General features: G+C 47.6%; 1 protein-coding gene and 1 non-coding gene across 2 annotated transcripts in view; one reads left to right on the top strand and one right to left on the bottom strand.

Annotated features, from left to right (window-relative positions):
- LOC126293507 (homeotic protein ultrabithorax-like) overlaps positions 1-16964 on the top strand; it is a 747590-nt gene that overhangs the window by 267575 nt on the left and 463051 nt on the right. The window lies entirely within an intron of this gene.
- Positions 7243-7316, bottom strand: Trnas-cga (transfer RNA serine (anticodon CGA)). Its single transcript has one exon. It is a non-coding gene; the product is annotated as a tRNA-Ser (tRNA).

Raw genomic sequence — 16964 nt, 5'->3', positions numbered from 1 at the left:
CGAGCGCGCGCCTCTCTACCCTTTTCTGTTTTTTTTCGTGTTTTCTTCGTCGCTTTTGCTTCATATATATATTTATTCTCTTTATAATTTTTGTTTTTCGTTTCGTTCCTTGGCCGCAAGAGGTCCGGCCGCCTTCGCAGCGAGCTCTGGGAAAATTGGCGGAGATTGGTCTCGGCAAGAGTTGTTGGCAATAATGCGGCAATCTGGTTGTGAACGGCAGTGAATTAGCATCTCAATTACACGGCAATACGTCTGTCCCCTTTTTATTTTCTCGTCGCGCCGTCTTTAATCAGCGCACGGAACACGAGAGGGGGAGGAGCAGCGTACGGCCTTGGGGTAAACACTCGTCACATTTGCTACACGCGTAATTTGATACGCTCCAGTGGAGAGAGTAACGTGATGCCTGGAATGGTTTTATAAAGATGTGACTGCCACCTGTGGTGCCACAACAGGGCAGCAGCTATGACTTTCGTGTCGCTCTGCTCAGTTTATTTTCCCATTTTTGCCTTCGTTCTGTTTGTGCACAGGAAGGAATAATCGTTCAAATCTTCTCGGGTTATGAGCCGGGCCGTGGTGTCGTTTAGCTACAATGTAACGACGTATTTCCTATCTTGTTAGCCTGAAGATGACGTGTAGGAAACTCGTCGAAACGTCCAGCAACACTACACTACCCAAAGGCTGATAACCTGGGAAGATTTTATGAATGACATGCGCTGTGCAAGCCTGCATTTCCCTATGGCGTTTACTGAGTTTAACCTCCCGTCGAAAATGTGGTGTTTGGAAACGGAGAACAATTTTGAAAAGCGGTGTGGAAAGCGGCCTTGTCTTTTCCTAAGGAAATGCCCAGGCATTTCCCTTAGGCTGTTTCGGAAAACGACGCAATATCTAAATCTTGATTAGCAGGCAGCGAATCATACAGCCTTCGTTCCGAATGCGAGTCCATTATGTTGCCTCTGTGCCACTGCGTTCGACAGGTGTAGGAAGTTTCAAGCGGTCGTATTATCCTTTTATAAACAACCAAGTCTTTCACGTCAGTTACATTTTAATGTCAGTATGCAATTTTCGAACTCAAATGTATGTTGGTTGAATTAAACCAAAACTTCGTTTCATGCACGTCAGCGAATATCGCACAATTCCACATCTGCAACAGTGGATAGATACAGATTGTGTGTCTGGCTCGAAATGAGGAAGTGCAAGTGGAAAACGTCGAATGACAAAATGTATTCGCTACCTCACTCCGTGTCACTAACTACATTGCTCAGTCATATTAATGTGACCAACTGTTAGAAGGCTGAGTAACCAATTTTGGCAGTGCGGACCGCAGGAGCAGAGTCTGTGAGTTTCTGGAAGCTACCGACAGGTATGAGGAGCCATGCCGACTCCAGTGCCTCGGCCAGATGCCTAGGTTTCTCGGTTGAGGACCCACGGCACGTACAGCCCGATATAGATGTTCCCACACAGATTTTCGATTGGGTTTAAGTCCGGGTGTATCGTGATCAGGCGAACAAGGTAAATTCGTCCTGGTGCCTTCCGAACCACGACCGTGCACTGCAATCTGTGGCACGTTTCATTTTCTGCTGGTGGATGCCATCGTGCCGAAGAAACGCAAACTCCGTGAAGCCGCGCGGGATTAGCCGAGCGGTCAAGGACGCTGCAGTCATAGACTGTGCGGCTGGTCGCGGCGGAGGTTCGAGTCCTCCCTCGGGCTTGGTTGTGTGTGTTTGTCCTTCGGATAATTTAGGTTAAGTAGTGTGTAAGCTTAGGGACTGGTGACCTTAGCAGTTGAGTCCCATAAGATTTCACACACATTTGAACATTTTGAACGACTGTACTGTTTTCCGCATCCCCCGACGTGTTTTATATACCCTCCACTGTGTAAGGGATCCGTGATCCCACGAACATAGATGCTAGTATCCGACGCCCAGGTCGATACTAGACAGGAGTCGATTGTGACAGAACGCAGTGAGACGTGTGTTGAGTGCAGAGTGGTACTAGAGAGTGTCGAGCTAGCGGTGGTGCTGGAGAGACGAGCAAGAATGGTGGTCGAGTAAATTCACCGAAGTGTGACAGATGAGCGCGTCCCCCTGATCGTCGTGGGGTGGACCCTCATCGATACAGATTCGCGAGTGACAGGACACCAAAAGTGACAAGTGCCGAATTTCGTGTTTCGCGTCAACCGCGTCGGCCAGCAACAACCATGGATTGCAGTGAGGATTGTTGTGGATGTTAACCATCACCATTGCGTGTGGCGAAATACCTAAAGTCAGCAACCAATAAGAGATATAACCGTAATTAGATGTATAAGGCGAAGGTAGCAACTGCCTCAGAATTTGTGTGTTCGTAGAAAATATACAGTTTGTACATCGCAACCTTTGTGGTCCTTAATAATAGACAAACTTTCAATCATTCCACTATTCAGTCTCAGAACAGCCGCACTCGGTTGAAATACCCCCGAAACCGCACTAGGAAAACCGATCGCCTTCATCCATTAAGCACACGGTCATATAATCATAATAACTAGCTGTTTGGCGGCTTCGATAAATTACACGAAATCGGGGGTGTTTCACCTGCTAGTGCTGTCACCTGTCGTCTGTGAATAGTGACTGCATATTGACGTCGTACAGAGGCGGTGGTACTTGCTCCTCCCAGAGTATGAAATAAGGACAGTACAAAGACTGCGCGAACGTGCAGAAAAGGAATGCGAGTAATGAAACGTTTTCGTTATTCCGAGTCCGCTGACGGTAACGAATTGGAAGAACAAGTACGTTGAAGGAAAAATGCGAGTAACGAAACGTATCAGACACTAACGAATCTTTACTTCGGGTTTGGCAGAACACTCGTTACTCAGTACCGAATAAGTACTCTGCGCAGCGGTCCGAGTCGCCACTTGCTGCCCCGCGTTGCTCTCCTGCGATCGCTGCGGCCGCGTTGTCCTCGCAGGGCCGTTCTGCGGCGGCCGCACCGCGTTGTTTACGACGCGTTCATTTGGGGCGCCATGTTTAATCTGCCGCCCCACGGCGCATCTCCCCCACCCCCGCACGCCGCCCCCGCGGCCACAGCGCTATCTCGCGCTCTCGCTGATACCGGCCTCGCACAGTGCGCTTGTGTGTGTGTGTGTGTGTGTGTGTGTGTGTGCGCTATGCGTGTTTCAGCTGACTGCCCTGCCGCCGCAACCGCTTCGTGAGTTCGCAGTTCGTGTACGCGTCACTTCTCTTCAGCAGACTCGGTTTTTCCACCCAGTAAATGCACTGCTTGCCATACTGTCAGGAGATTCTCAATTTCGAGACGGTCTTGTCGCGTCCCCCGATTGATTGTAGCGACAATGAATTGTGGGCTGCCCCCTTTGTAATGTAAGAAGTGAGGGGGAGTAAAGGCCTTCCTCAGTTACTTAGCAACGACAAGTGGGACGGAGAGGATTGTTACCAGACTAGGAAGTTTTGAAGCACGTAACTTTTAAATCGTTCAACAATTTACTTCGAACTAGATCAGCACTTGGCATTGCCTGGGTACGTATTTATTCCAGTTCTATTAGACCATCGCTGTCCACCATCGGTAGGGTGAATGGTCAGCGTCACGGATTGTAAATCCTCTGGGCCCGGGTTTGATTCGAGGCTGGGTCGGGGAATTTTCTCCGCCGAGGGACTGGGTATTGTGCTGTCATCATCATCATCCTATCATCCTCATCGACTGTAGGTAGCTAAAGTGGGGTCAACGGTCTGTCCGACAGGGGGCCCTAGCCATACGATTAAACAAAAGTCCATCCTTCCTCTTTCACAACACATCTCCTCCTCCGCTCTCACTTCTTTCTCCCCTCTGTGTCTGTCTCCTCCTTCACCCGCTTTCTGACACTCTTTCTGCTCTTCTCTCCGCCCATCTGGTCCTCACAACTCTCTCTGTCCATATGCTCCTCCCTCTCCTGCTCTATCTCCTCTTCACCCCCTCTATCTCTTCCTCCTCACTCTCTTTCTTCATATCCATCTCTCCCTCTCTTTGCCCATCTCCTCATCCCCCTCACTTTGTCCACTTTCTCCTCCATCTCTCTGTATCCACCGCCTTCTTCCCCTCACTCTATCTCCTCTGCCATTTCTCTGTCAATCTTCTCCTCCCCTATATCTGTTTCCACTGTCTCTGTTTGTCCAATTCTTCCTCTCCTTTTTCTCTCTCCACGTTTCCAGGCCCACACCAATTGCAGGTTGCTGGTTCTTACCCCCAAATTATTTCTTCAAAGATAGTAGGCAACAAATTTTTTTGAAATCCATCCAGTGGTTTAGGAGGATATGTGGAACATAAATACATATGTACATACATACATTTATATAAAATGTGTGGATATACAGATAACCTACTCGGCGAGGTGTCTACAATGGTTTTTCTCTTGTGGTTCACATGTGACATTAGCACTCCATCAATGCGTCCCACTTACTCTGGTAAACTAAAGTCTAGTCACCGGAGAAACATACCGAGCGAGGTGGCAAACTGGTCTCGCATTCGGGAGAACGACGATTCAGACCTGCGTCCGACCACCCAGATATAGGTTTCCCATGATATCCCTAAATCGCTCTGGACAAATACCGGAATGGTTCCTTCGAAAGGGGCGCGGCCGATTTCCTTCCCTACCATTCACACAATCCGAGCTTGTGCTCCTTCTCTAATGAACTCGTTGTCGACAGGACGTTAAAGCTAATATTCTTCCCTTCCAAAAACATTCAACAGTCTACATCGCATAAATATTTATTTGTTTAAGACAGCTCGTTTCGACAGACTTCCCTGTGATCTTCAGGTCTGTGACAAAGCGCATGGAATGTGTCTTATACCATGGGATACTTGAAATAAAAGTTTTAGTTTGTCATATTTCAAATATTACGTCTTAAGTTATGAGACACATTTCATGTACATACCCTTTGTTACAGACCTGAAGACGACAGGGAAGCCTGTCGACACCAGTTGTCTTAAATAAAGATATATTTATGCGATCCAGGGAGCTGAATGTTTCTGCAACCAAAATAGCTCGCTCCTTCTCAAAATGAAGAAATTGAATTTGCTTCCTTCCTTTTGACGAGACAAACACTATTATCCTACACACGAAGACGACCAGCTCTTCCGTCGCTCTGCTAGGTCATTCAGTTGCTCACCGAAATGAAACTTAAGTCTTCCTCACACTTTGCCCGCTGCTGAATCGTCAGTCACCCCCTTGATGTCGACACTTTACATGGGCGCTCCAGATGTCTAGGTGCGTTTTCGACCTTCAGCTGCTGCTTTACTTTCAATTCTACACACTGCTGCTGATTCTGAGCTATCCTTTGTGTGTAATTCCTGACACCAAAATCGTAACAGTCTTAGTGACGCCATACTCGCTTCGTAAACTGCCGCCAACTGGCGATGAACTGCAGCGGTGGACGTTCTCTTCTAAACCTAACAATCCTATTACCCATCTCACCTGAATCGGGGACCTTGTAGCCGTCAACGTCTCCATCTTGAAATTGAATTCCGAAACGCAACGGTACCTCTTGTCGCCATCTAGCGGCTACCTTTGAAGCCTTCTATCGCCTTTTGTATCCAGATGTAGAATTTAGTTCGGACTCCAGAATGAGATTTTCACTTTGCAGCGGAGTGTGCGCTGAATTGAAACTTCCTGGCAGATTAAAACTGTGTGCCCGACCGAGACTCGAACTCGGGACCTTTGCCTTTCGCGGGCAAGTGCTCTACTACACAGTTTTAATCTGCCAGGAAGTTTCATATCAGCGCACAGTCCGCTGCAGAGTGACAATCTCATTCTGGAAACATCCCCCAGGCTGTGGCTAAGCCGTGTCTCCGCAATATCCTTTCTTTCAGGAGTGCTAGTTCTTCAAGGTTCGCAGGAGAGCTTCTGTAAAGTTTGGAAGGTAGGAGACGAGGTACTGGCAGAAGTAAAGCTGTGAGTACCGGGCGTGAGTCGTGCTTCGGTAGCTCAGAAGGCAGAGCACTTGTCCGCGAAAGGCAAAGGTCCCGAGTTCGAGTCTCGGTCGGGCACACAGTTTTAATTAGTTCGCACTGTTTGTTTACGCAGCCGTGGGAGCTCTTGTTACGTTACTGGACCACCCCGTGGATGGCAGTGAGAGTGAAGACCGCGTTCGTAGTGGGATGTCGCTCTGGACTCCTGCAGCCGGAAAGTGTCAGCCGAATGAAGCCGCGCGGCCGCGGACTAAACAAGCTGTGACACGGCATCATCCCCCGCCACCCCCACACACTCCCGCACTGCACACAAAAACACACACACACACACACACACACACACACACACACACACACACACACACGCTCGCGGGCGCGGGGTAAAAATGGAGCACACAAAGCCAGGCGATAAAGAGACCTTATCATATCTGGCGGCGCGTTTTTCACCCGTCGCCTTGTTTTGTTCACGTCGCGCTGGGATTTAGCCGCCCGCTACGCCAAAAGCCTGCGAACCACCACCGAATCGCCAACACCCTGCGTGTTTGTGTGTCCGTGTGTCCGTGTCATAGCGTCACTTTGTCGGCCCACTTATCATGCTGCTCATTCCCATTTACCGTTTCTCACACGCGGAAATACAACTGATGACTCCGTCACTCGTGTCCATTTCACAAGAACCGCCAACTTTCATAGTAATACGCTTCGTTGCGCAAAACACCACACGCGCAAGTAACAAATTTTTCCAGTCTTCAGCCGCGTCCAGTGTGTAGATAGCCACGAACCTTCGGGTGAGTGCTCCTCAGCCATTGTTAAGCGGCAACCGAGGAGCCCTCGACAGAAACTTCGTGTGATGGAAGTACGAGAAAATGTTATCGAAAGCTGGGAACTGTGTCATGGAATTCTACGGTATGCATTTTAGATTCCATGTAATGAAAGATATTTTGGGACCTTTTTCACAGTATCGAAGATGAGAATTATTCATGTATGTTAAGGTGCGCATTTTAGAACCTATTTTTTCGAGACTTTCATGATTCGAATGATCCCTCCTGTCATACCCCTGAATATTGATCATTCATTTTGAGACACACTGCAGTAGGGACGGACTACCTTACGACGCTTTCTCAGTATCCATTTTTGTAAAAAGGTACTCAAATCTATATCACCAGATTGTAGCGTGAAAGAAAAATGTAACAAGGCACTTAATAATACTTCATACCAATTTATTTGCTCAAAGAGTTTAAACTGAGTAGAATGAGATTTTCACTCTGCAGCGAGTGTGCGCTGATATAAAACTTCCTGGCAGATTAAAACTGTGTGCCGGGCCGAGACTCGAACTCGGGACCTTCGCCTTTCGCGGGCAATGCTCTACCAGCTGAGCTACCCAAGCACGACTCACTCCCCCTCTTCACAGCTTTACTTCTGCCAGTACCTCGTCTCCCACTTTCCAAACTTTGCAGAAGCTCTTCTACGAACCTTGCAGAACTTTCACTCCTGAAAGAAAGGATATAGCAGACACATGGCTTAGCCACAGATGTTTCCAGAATGAGATTTTCGCTCTGCAGTGGAGTGTGCACTGATATGATGCTTGGGTAGCTCAGATGGTAGAGCACTTGCCCGTGAAATGCAAAGATGCCGAGTTCGAGTCTCGGCGCGGCACACAGTTTTAATCTTCCAGGACGTTTCGGTTTAAAGTGAGTGTCCACACATGCCGATGACATACGAGAGTAGTTGTTACTTGTGAATCTCCCACCTATTCTGCTGCTCAGCGCCTTAACTAATTAAACATTTGTTTCCGAGTAGCCGGTCAGCTACTTTAACAGCACTGATTGTTTATTTTTGTGTTTGTGTGTTGCAGGTGAGTACCCTCATTCCACACCGGCAGAGGACGCTCCGTGTGTGGTATGTAGCAACATATGTGTTTTTCTTATTGTATCTGGACCACATGTAGCATGAGCACTACCAAAGTCTGTACGGTGCCACAGATGGAGACGGGCTTTTGGATTTCAGTTTCTATTCAGCTCTAGAATATTGTTCCTAACAATTCTAGAAAAAGGTCTATAATCTGATTATACCAAATCTGCACTATACTTCAGATTCTGTTCGTGACTGCACTGCTAATCTTCGTGGCAGATAGGAGAGAAGCGCGGATGAACTGATTAATACAGCGTTACTGTTATGTCTACAGCGTTTGGTAAAAAAGACGTATTGAAAGTCTCATTTCCTCCACAATCACTATATATTGATGAGTAAGCGAGGAAAGAATGCAAAAGGTGAAATAAAGTTTCCAGATTTCTCAAGAGCTTATCATGGAGTCTTTCTTGCCACAGTCTAGCAATCTTCCAGTCTTTACTACTAAGAAATTTATACACCGTTTAATTACTAGTTTACCGCTACGCTGTTTTGAATGCAAACTGTGTTGTTTTGGGCTTTTTCTTTTGTGTCGCCGTTCAGCCTCCTGTTTTCATCATTGTGAAGTTCTTAAGACTAGCCAAGGTTGTCCTGCAAGTCTTATACTCTGCTATCGCACTCATTACTTCGCGACATGCTTTAGAATGACATTTGGTTTGAAAGTCCCGACAGTTGCTGGGAAATCCTGTCAGATTTCTCCATACCGTACGCACTAGTGTTCGATGTCACCTCATGTCTTTTCCAGTGTCCTGCTTTTCAGCTCATCTTTCCGTAACTACTTATCTCATACTACTTTCGTATTTTTGTTTAATCCTCCCACTTAATTCGCTTTCTAAAAATCCATGTATAGCACCGCATTTTGAACGCTACCACTTTCTTCTTCTTCAACTTTTCCGTCATCGACTCTGGCATAGGAATGTGAACCATTATTGAATTTTTTTTAAAGTAAACTGTCAACTATTGCTTGTTGTGGTCTCCCATCTTCTGTGTATACCTACTGCAACCTTCGTGCGCTTGAACCTGCATTCACTGACTGAAGCCGTGGTCCCGATGTACGATGTTTTCTGCCGCAATACTTTTGGTCGAGTCGGGCAATAAACTGATTTTTTGCCTCGATTCGATTCGTCACTTCATAATTAGTCATCCGATCTACCCATCAGATCCTTAGCATTCCTCTGGAACGCCACATTTCAAAAGCCAGACCCACCTTAAAACGGCCAGATCAGCATTTGAGATGCTGCATTGTGCTGAAAACCAAATTTTTCTCTTGATTATAGCTGTCAACTCATTCCGTAATATGGACTATGTTTCTGTTCGTCCAGGGCTTCATACGAAGTATCGTGTTGCCTAACAGTAGAAATACTTGCAGTAATCCTGGAAAGAACAAAGTTGGAAAAATGTACCACCCATTACGAGTTTGCTGTCTCATAGTTTCGTGTGTGGCCAACTACAAGAAGTGATGGGAAAAACCGACCAGTGAAAACCGATACCGGTAGTTTAGTTCTGAATAACCGGTATTTTTCGATATTTGTTTGCTCTCGGTTATAACTTATGGTTTTCTTTTTTTTTACTTTTTATTAATAACCACGTAAGAAAACTCCAAATATGAGTAACCCATAGCAGCAGTGCTAAAATTTATCATTTTCAAATAAACCTGTTTGAAAGAATTGTAATTTTTACACTTTGGTGTGAAATATTTCGACCGGCCGTGGTGGCCGAGCGGTTCTAGGCACTTCAATCCGGAACCGCGCGACTGCTACGGTCGCAATTTCGAATCGTGCCTCAGGCATGGATGTGTGCGATGCCCTTAGGTTAGTTAGGTTTAAGTAGTTCTAAGTCTAGGGGACTGATGACCTCAGATGTTAAGTCCCATAGTGCTCAGAGCCATTTTAATCATTTTTTTGAACCTAACAAGAGCTTCAGCGCCACGGAATAACAACATCACTCAAGAGCTCCCGTGCGAGGTGTTGACTCCGAGGCGAGGTGACAGCGGCGGTGGGGCTACAGAGAGCGTTAAATCAGAATACGGGCAGAGGCGGAGCTGAATTCCTCAGCGGCGGTGTCGCCGGGACAGCCGCCGTTCCCGAAAGTGGGCGAAGGGTTGGCTCGGCCGGTGTTGTGTCTGCGTCGCGGCGCTGGGCGTTCCAAGGCCCGCCGCGCGACGCAGACACATCGCGCCGCCGTTATCTGGCGGCCCATCTGCGCAGGCGCGCCGTCGCGGCCGCCGCTGGCCGAACCGACACGACACGGAGTGGCGCGGAGCTGGGACCTCTCCGTTCCGCTCCACACCTCTCCCTTCTACTCTGCCTATCTTATCTTCTTTCCCTCGTTCTCTACTTCTGTTTCTTCTTCTTCACCTGCTCCAGCATAAATTCAGACAATCGGCGTGTCAGACCACTGTGCAACTCACTCCTCACAGCGCATTGCGGGACGTGTACCGTACAATGCCCATATTTTGATGAAGTTAACCTACCGATACCTGACATTGGTTTCGTTCCTGGACCTTATTGTGGCGTGTGACGTCATACACGTGCAAATCAGAAGATAACAGATCACTGTCAATATCTGTTTTCCGTCCCCTTCATTTTTTAATATGGGTTATTGTGACAGAGCGATCTGTCGCTTACCCCGATGTCTAGGATAGGTTGGAAAGTGGCAGTTTGGTTGTTGGCAAAACCAGCGAATGTCAACACGAAATCCTAGTTGTGATGAGAGATCTGTGGCGTAGCGCTAGGTCTGTTTTAGGGTTAAAGGTGATATGGCGAAGCGGTATCGAACGCTTCTGTTAATATTCGTGATCTCCTTTTTTCGCTTTCATCCATTCTACAGCCAAATGCTTGTTTCAATATGTTAAAAATGGAGAACAGTGGCTGTACATATTAAAAACATATGTTGCTTTCAGCAAAGATCATAATTTTCACTTTCAGGTACTCGTGTTCAGTCCTAATGCGTTACACTTACTTGTGTCATCTCCTCTTGGTTCTTGCAACACTCTTTACGCCGTGCAGAACGTATTTGATGATTGCAGTGGTAATCCTCGCCAACGGCCTTGTCGCAGTGGTAACACCGGTTCCTGTCAGATCACCGAAGTTCAGCGCTGTCGGCTGGGCTAGCACTTGCGTGGGTGACCATGGAGTCTGCCAAGCGCTGTTGTCAAGCGGGGCGCATTCAGCCCTTGTGAGGCCAACTGAGGAGCTAATTGAGTGAGAAGGAGCGGCTCCGGTCTCGTAAACTGACACATGGCTGGGAGAGGGGTGTGCTGACCACATGCTTCTCCATATCGGCGTCCAGTGACGCCTGTGGGTTGAGGATGACACGGCGGTCGGTCGGTACCGTTGGGCCTTCATGGCCTGTTCGGACGTAGTTAGTTAGTTAGTGGCAATCCTCACACTGACGTTATTTCTGCACGGTCCTTCCATTTACCTCTATTCAAAGGATGATTTGCTGCAATGAGGGCGTATTACTGATACAAATTCTTCGAGAGGTACAGCCTTTCCACGCCAAATTCGACGCCCTTAGTTTGACAAGGACAACACATCAATCTAAAAGAAAAACACTTCATGGCGACGCGGAACTTCAGTCAGAACAAAGAGTATATACAGTACTTAAAGGCAGAGACGATCAGATAATACAGTTATCACATCCTTTGAAGAAATTGAAAGACACATGAGAAGTGGAAGGGTACACTCCTATTTACACCGGATTAGAAAGCGAAATGGACGCTTGCTGCGGCTTAGCTATAGTGAAGGGTTGTGTGCACTACGGGACTTAACGTCTGAGGTCATGAATCCCCTAGAACTCAGAACTACTTAAACCTAACTAACCTAAGGACATCACACACATCCATGCCCAAAGCAGGATTCGAACCTGCGACCCTGGCGGTCGCGCGGTTCCAGACTGAAGCGACTAGAACGGCTCGGCCACACTAGCCGGCAGTGAATAGGAACTGGAGATCAAAAACATACTCCTAAACATTCGTTTCAGCAAGATTTTTACACAGATTGAAGTGCTAATAATACATTACAAGCAAATTTTGAAAATAATGAGTTAGTTGAAGGAGGACGGAAAGTGTTAACTGCAAACGCTTTATAACGTGAAAAAAAGGATATAGTAGTATGGAAGGAAACCAGACAGTCCCACCATATATGCCAACCAATACTATTTAAATGTCAACGTAATCGCAATCGCCTGCACCACTTATTACAGTATCTACCATTGCGATTCCGACCTTACTTCATTTTCAGGTGATTAAAGGTACTGAGAACACAGCAGTCGTTAACACAGATGAAATACATGAAAAACATGTGTAACTCTGTGGCTTACGTCAGCACTCGTCACATAAACCATCAGTTGCACTGAATGGGATTTTTTATTTTTTTTAATCATTGGTAGTCTTCTGACTGGTTTGATATGGCTGTCACGAATTGCTCTCCTGTCCAAACCTTTCTTCTCAGAGTAACACATTGAACCGACGGCCTAAATTTTTTGCTAGATGTGTTGGTTGGTTGGTTGATTTGAGGGGAGGGGACAAAACATCGAGGTGATCGGTCCCACCGGATAAGGGAAGGATGAGGAAGGAAGTCGGCCGTGCCCTTTCAAAGGAACCATCCAGCAATTTGCCTGAAGCGATTTAGGGCAATCTCGGGAAACCTAAATCAGGATGACCTGACACGGTTTTGAACCGTCGTCTTTCCGAATGTGAGTCTAGTGTTCTAACCACTACGCCACCTCACCCGGTCTAGATGTCTTCCAGTCTCTGTTTTGCCCCACAGTTCCCTCTGCAGAGCCCTCTAATACCATGGTAGTTACTCCCTGGTGCCTTAGCGGATGTCCGATTACCATTTCCCTTCCTCTTTTCAGCGTTCCCCATGTATTCCTCTCTTGGCCGATTCTGTAAAGAACCTCCTCATTTGTTGTCCACCCAATTTTCAACATTCTTCTGTTGGGTAGGATTAAAACTTATCAAACTAGCCCAGTGGTTACTGAACCTGGCGGAAAAAGAACACCTGCGAAATACCGAAATGTGCCATAGAGACTCACATTCTTCTTACTTATGCTATTAATGTTTACAGCTGCTGCGATTTCACCATCTTTACCTACTTAAAAATGACGTACGCTCGAAATTTGAATCGTAGATACTATAACATAAGTAGTGCAGTCGATGGCGAACATGTCATATAAATAATTGTACACAACTGAGGGTAGATGGAAGTTTTGGAACGGAACATAGAGCTCTGGACTCTTCGGTTCGGAACCTCTTACTCAGATTTAGCGCAACGCTTCCAGTAACGCGTCCACTTTTCCTTGCCATGGCCAAACGATCCCTCTGTCCTTACCTACCTGCTGTGTGTGGGGAAGGGTTCAGCCTTCAGACACCTGCTGCAGCGACTCCCCGGCCAGCGTACCGCACCAGCGCCTCCTGACAGCCGCCGCTGACAGCTCCGCTGACTTCTGCTGTCGCAACCTCGGCCAGCTGTGCGTCTCCTAATTGGCGGCTCGCCTTGACCTCTGACCGCGGTGGCCGCGCGCTAATTGCTCCCGCCTGGCTGTGCGGTCCGGCGCGGTTTCGCAACGGCGCCCTCGCAACGAGCTGCCGAGACCGGCACAGGGCACAGGACACAGAAGGCGCGCGCCAACAGGCCCTTCTTGTTACGAGCATCGCGCCGGGGCAACGCCCTCGAAGCGTAATCCCTTCTCCAGAAAACTCGCCGCATCTGGAGGCCACTCGGCAGCAATCGAGGTACTCTGGACTCCCCGCTGCCCTCTGACCAGTACGGTCGCATACGGACGAGCCGTAGTTTTCACTGACATATTTCTCTAGTTCAGTGGTTCCCAACCTTCCTTAGACCATTTCCCCTGAGTGCAGTCAGGTAGCCTTCCCGCCCTCATGCCACCAGTCTCTCCCCCCCCCCCCCTCTCCACAAAGACACACATTATCACCTACTTTAGCACCTAACTACACTGTAGAATGACTTTTCTTGGAACACGTTTAATTTTTAAAATGATCAAAGGTGAATGATATTCAGTTTGTGTGTGTGTGTGGGGGGGGGGAGGGTGTCTGTGTGTGTGTGTGTGTGTGTGTGTGTGTGTGAACGAGAGTGGGTGGAGAGGGAGGGGTGGTGGTGGTGGTGATGGTGGTAGTGGTGGTGGTGTTAGATTGAATGATGAAGGAATTCGTGGTGCATCGCAAGTGCTTCGCACAACTCTTTCTCGGATACGAAAGGTAACTGTCCACAGTGATGGCAGACACTTGTTATAAAACGTACTTTCCTTACATCACTCCTCCCCATTGCGGCACTTGCTTCACCTGCTCAGTGCAACCCCATTTAAAATCAACCAAATTAAAATGTGAGCACTATACTCACTGTTCGTATATCACTTGATTTCTGGCTGCACTCCTTACTTCAGGACTAGTAGAAATTAGAAGGCTTCAGGCTGTTAATGATTTGTTTCTGTTCACAGCCTCTAGTGATAATAATGGTTCAAATGGCTCTAAGCACTATGGGACCGCCCGCATCTCATGGTCGTGCGGTAGCGTTCTCGCTTCCCACGCCCGGGTTCCCGGGTTCGATTCCGGGCGGGGTCTGGGATTTTCTCTGCCTCGTCATGGCTGGGTGTTGTGTGATGTCCTTAGGTTAGTTAGGTTTAAGTAGTTCTAAGGTCTAGGGGACTGATGACCATAGATGTTAAATGCTCAGAGCCATTTGAACTATGGGACCATCTGACGTCATCACTCCCCTAGACTTAGGACTATTTAAACCTAACTAACCTAAGGACATCACACACATCCATGCCCGAGGCAGGACTCGAACCTGCGACCGTAGCGGTCCCTCGGTTCCAGACTGTAGCGCCTAGAACCGCACGGCCATTTCAGTCCTAGAGGTGATATTTCCTAAGAAAGTTTCATCCCCTAAGACATATTTCTTTAGACGTCAAATACCAATTTTCATAGATCGGGCGTTAAAAAGGTTTTATAAAACAAGATTTATATTGAGCGATCTAGACGGTTTGGTTCACAGACATTTTCGCTAAACAGGTTGTCTGCAAAGGCACGCGTTCCCTATTCTAATTCTCCAACTTCTGCTGTATTATTTCATGCGGGTGGATATTTTCTTGCCCGACTGGCCTATATCGAATTAGCTAGAAATTTTAATAAGTGTAACGTGTAGTACCAAGGGCGTACGCAGCATCTGATCTACGGGGGGAGGGGAGTTACTACTGCATTTAATGTCGATACATATAGGAGTTTTCATGACAGCCGCGTGTAGCTACACTTGCTTCTCGCCAGTATGCATTACATGTGTGGGCTTCATCAGATTGATTGGAGGTGATACGTCTGTCTGTCTAGCTGGTCAAGCTCGGTGTGCGAAGATTTTTTTCCTTGGCAGGAGAGGAGTGTCGGGACAGACACGTTGGCAGAGGAATAAAATAACTGAAGCGTTCGATACCGCTTCACCTACTCGCAACTGAACTATCACCTTTCTGCCTAACCTAGACGTCGGGCTACGCTGCAGATCATCTGTCGCCACATGTGCGTTCTCAAAAAGGTGATGTAGACGCAAAAACAAAAAGAAATTGTCAGTGTTCTGTTCTCTGCGGGTTTATAGATGTATGGCATCAAGTGCTACAACGTCGTTTCGTTCTGGGATGAAGCCGACGTCCGGTACCGGTAGGTTCAGTTGACACAGGGCACCTGGTCCAGCTTGGATGAATTACAGAATTTGCGAAAATTTCAACAAAGAAAGATTTATGTGTGCTATAGAGCTACCTCATTCCTTGTGCACTTCCCATAGGTTTGCGGATCTTTGTCCATTCATCGTACTTCCATCGTCAGAGTGTGAGTAATGTACCATACAATTATGGCCGCACGTTTCCACTACATCCTGCACGTGTAGAGGTCTGCCCACATATGGCGTTTAGAGCATTGCGCATTGATGACAGGAGCAGATTAGCAACAGGGAGTGGTGGGGAAAGTGGCACATCTGAAGTGGACCGGGTGGGAGGGTTGGACTGCCGCGAGGAGGATCGTAACAAGTAGAGGATTGCTGCGAGGTGTCCTGGCGAGACAGCGACTACCGGCCGGTCGTGCCTCTGCCGGGGTCGTGCGCCACGACCGCTGCCTCCGGCCGGTCCCGTTCCCAAGCAGCGGCGCACTGGTGCCAGCAGCCCGCGGTCGTGGGTTCGCATCCCGGCAAACGCCAGCTGTTCTTGCCTGCGTTCATACACGCCCCAAACAACAACTATAGTACACTATCCTCTTGTGTACAGTAGCTGCGAACTAAACGGTGTGGCGTAGGTAACTGACTCTTTGGTCAGTGCCTCGTGTACTGACTCTGCCACGCCTGTTTCTGAGAGCATCCAAACAGCGTGAACCGTGAGCAAGGTTTCCTTCACACCTTAGGAGCCACATCTCACATCTCGCTCACTGTAATCGCCTAAGGCCTAACCCAAAAGATAGTATACAGCATTGGCTTATTCTAGCATGATAAATAAGTAACATGCACAAACGGTTTCGTCGCAAATGCAAAAGTTTGTCTTTAGTCTGCTTCAGTATTTGCTTCTTCAGCAGCATGAACGATGTCTAACCAAAATCAACAAGGTATACTATACCCGCAGGGCGTCACTATAGCAATGAATCGTTATTACAGCGCACAAAGAACACTCAGATTAACATCAGCGGTGCTGGCTGCAAACAGTATACACCAAGAAAAATAATTCCGTCTATACAATAAGCATGAATCATTTCTGAAAGATATCGCCACGACTACTGCGACCTTTAAATTAGTCACAGCTCCTGACGAACGACCAAATTCCTGCAACAGTGAACTGGAAACAGCCTAGTATCACAGCTAGACATCCATCTTTGTGGAATGCTGCTACTTCATGGTAACGTACGTTCCCACATCGCGATTCTCGTAACGCTGATGTTACGCCAACTGGAGTGGAAGACAGTTCAACACCCGCCCTGTAGTTCTGATCTCGCCCCATGGCATTATCACGCCTTAGGTCCGTTACAAAAGGCCTTGAAAGGTCGACGATTCCTATCGGACGAGGATGTGCAGCAGACAGTAACGAAGTTCTTCACGCAACAGGACATCGTGTTTTACCAAAGGGTATCATCAGCCTGC

Source organism: Schistocerca gregaria, chromosome 10 (genome assembly GCF_023897955.1).
Source record: "Schistocerca gregaria isolate iqSchGreg1 chromosome 10, iqSchGreg1.2, whole genome shotgun sequence".
NCBI lineage: Eukaryota > Metazoa > Arthropoda > Insecta > Orthoptera > Acrididae > Schistocerca > Schistocerca gregaria.
The sequence above is the reverse complement of the archived record's forward strand: the minus strand, read 5'-3'. Positions and strand labels throughout refer to the sequence as shown.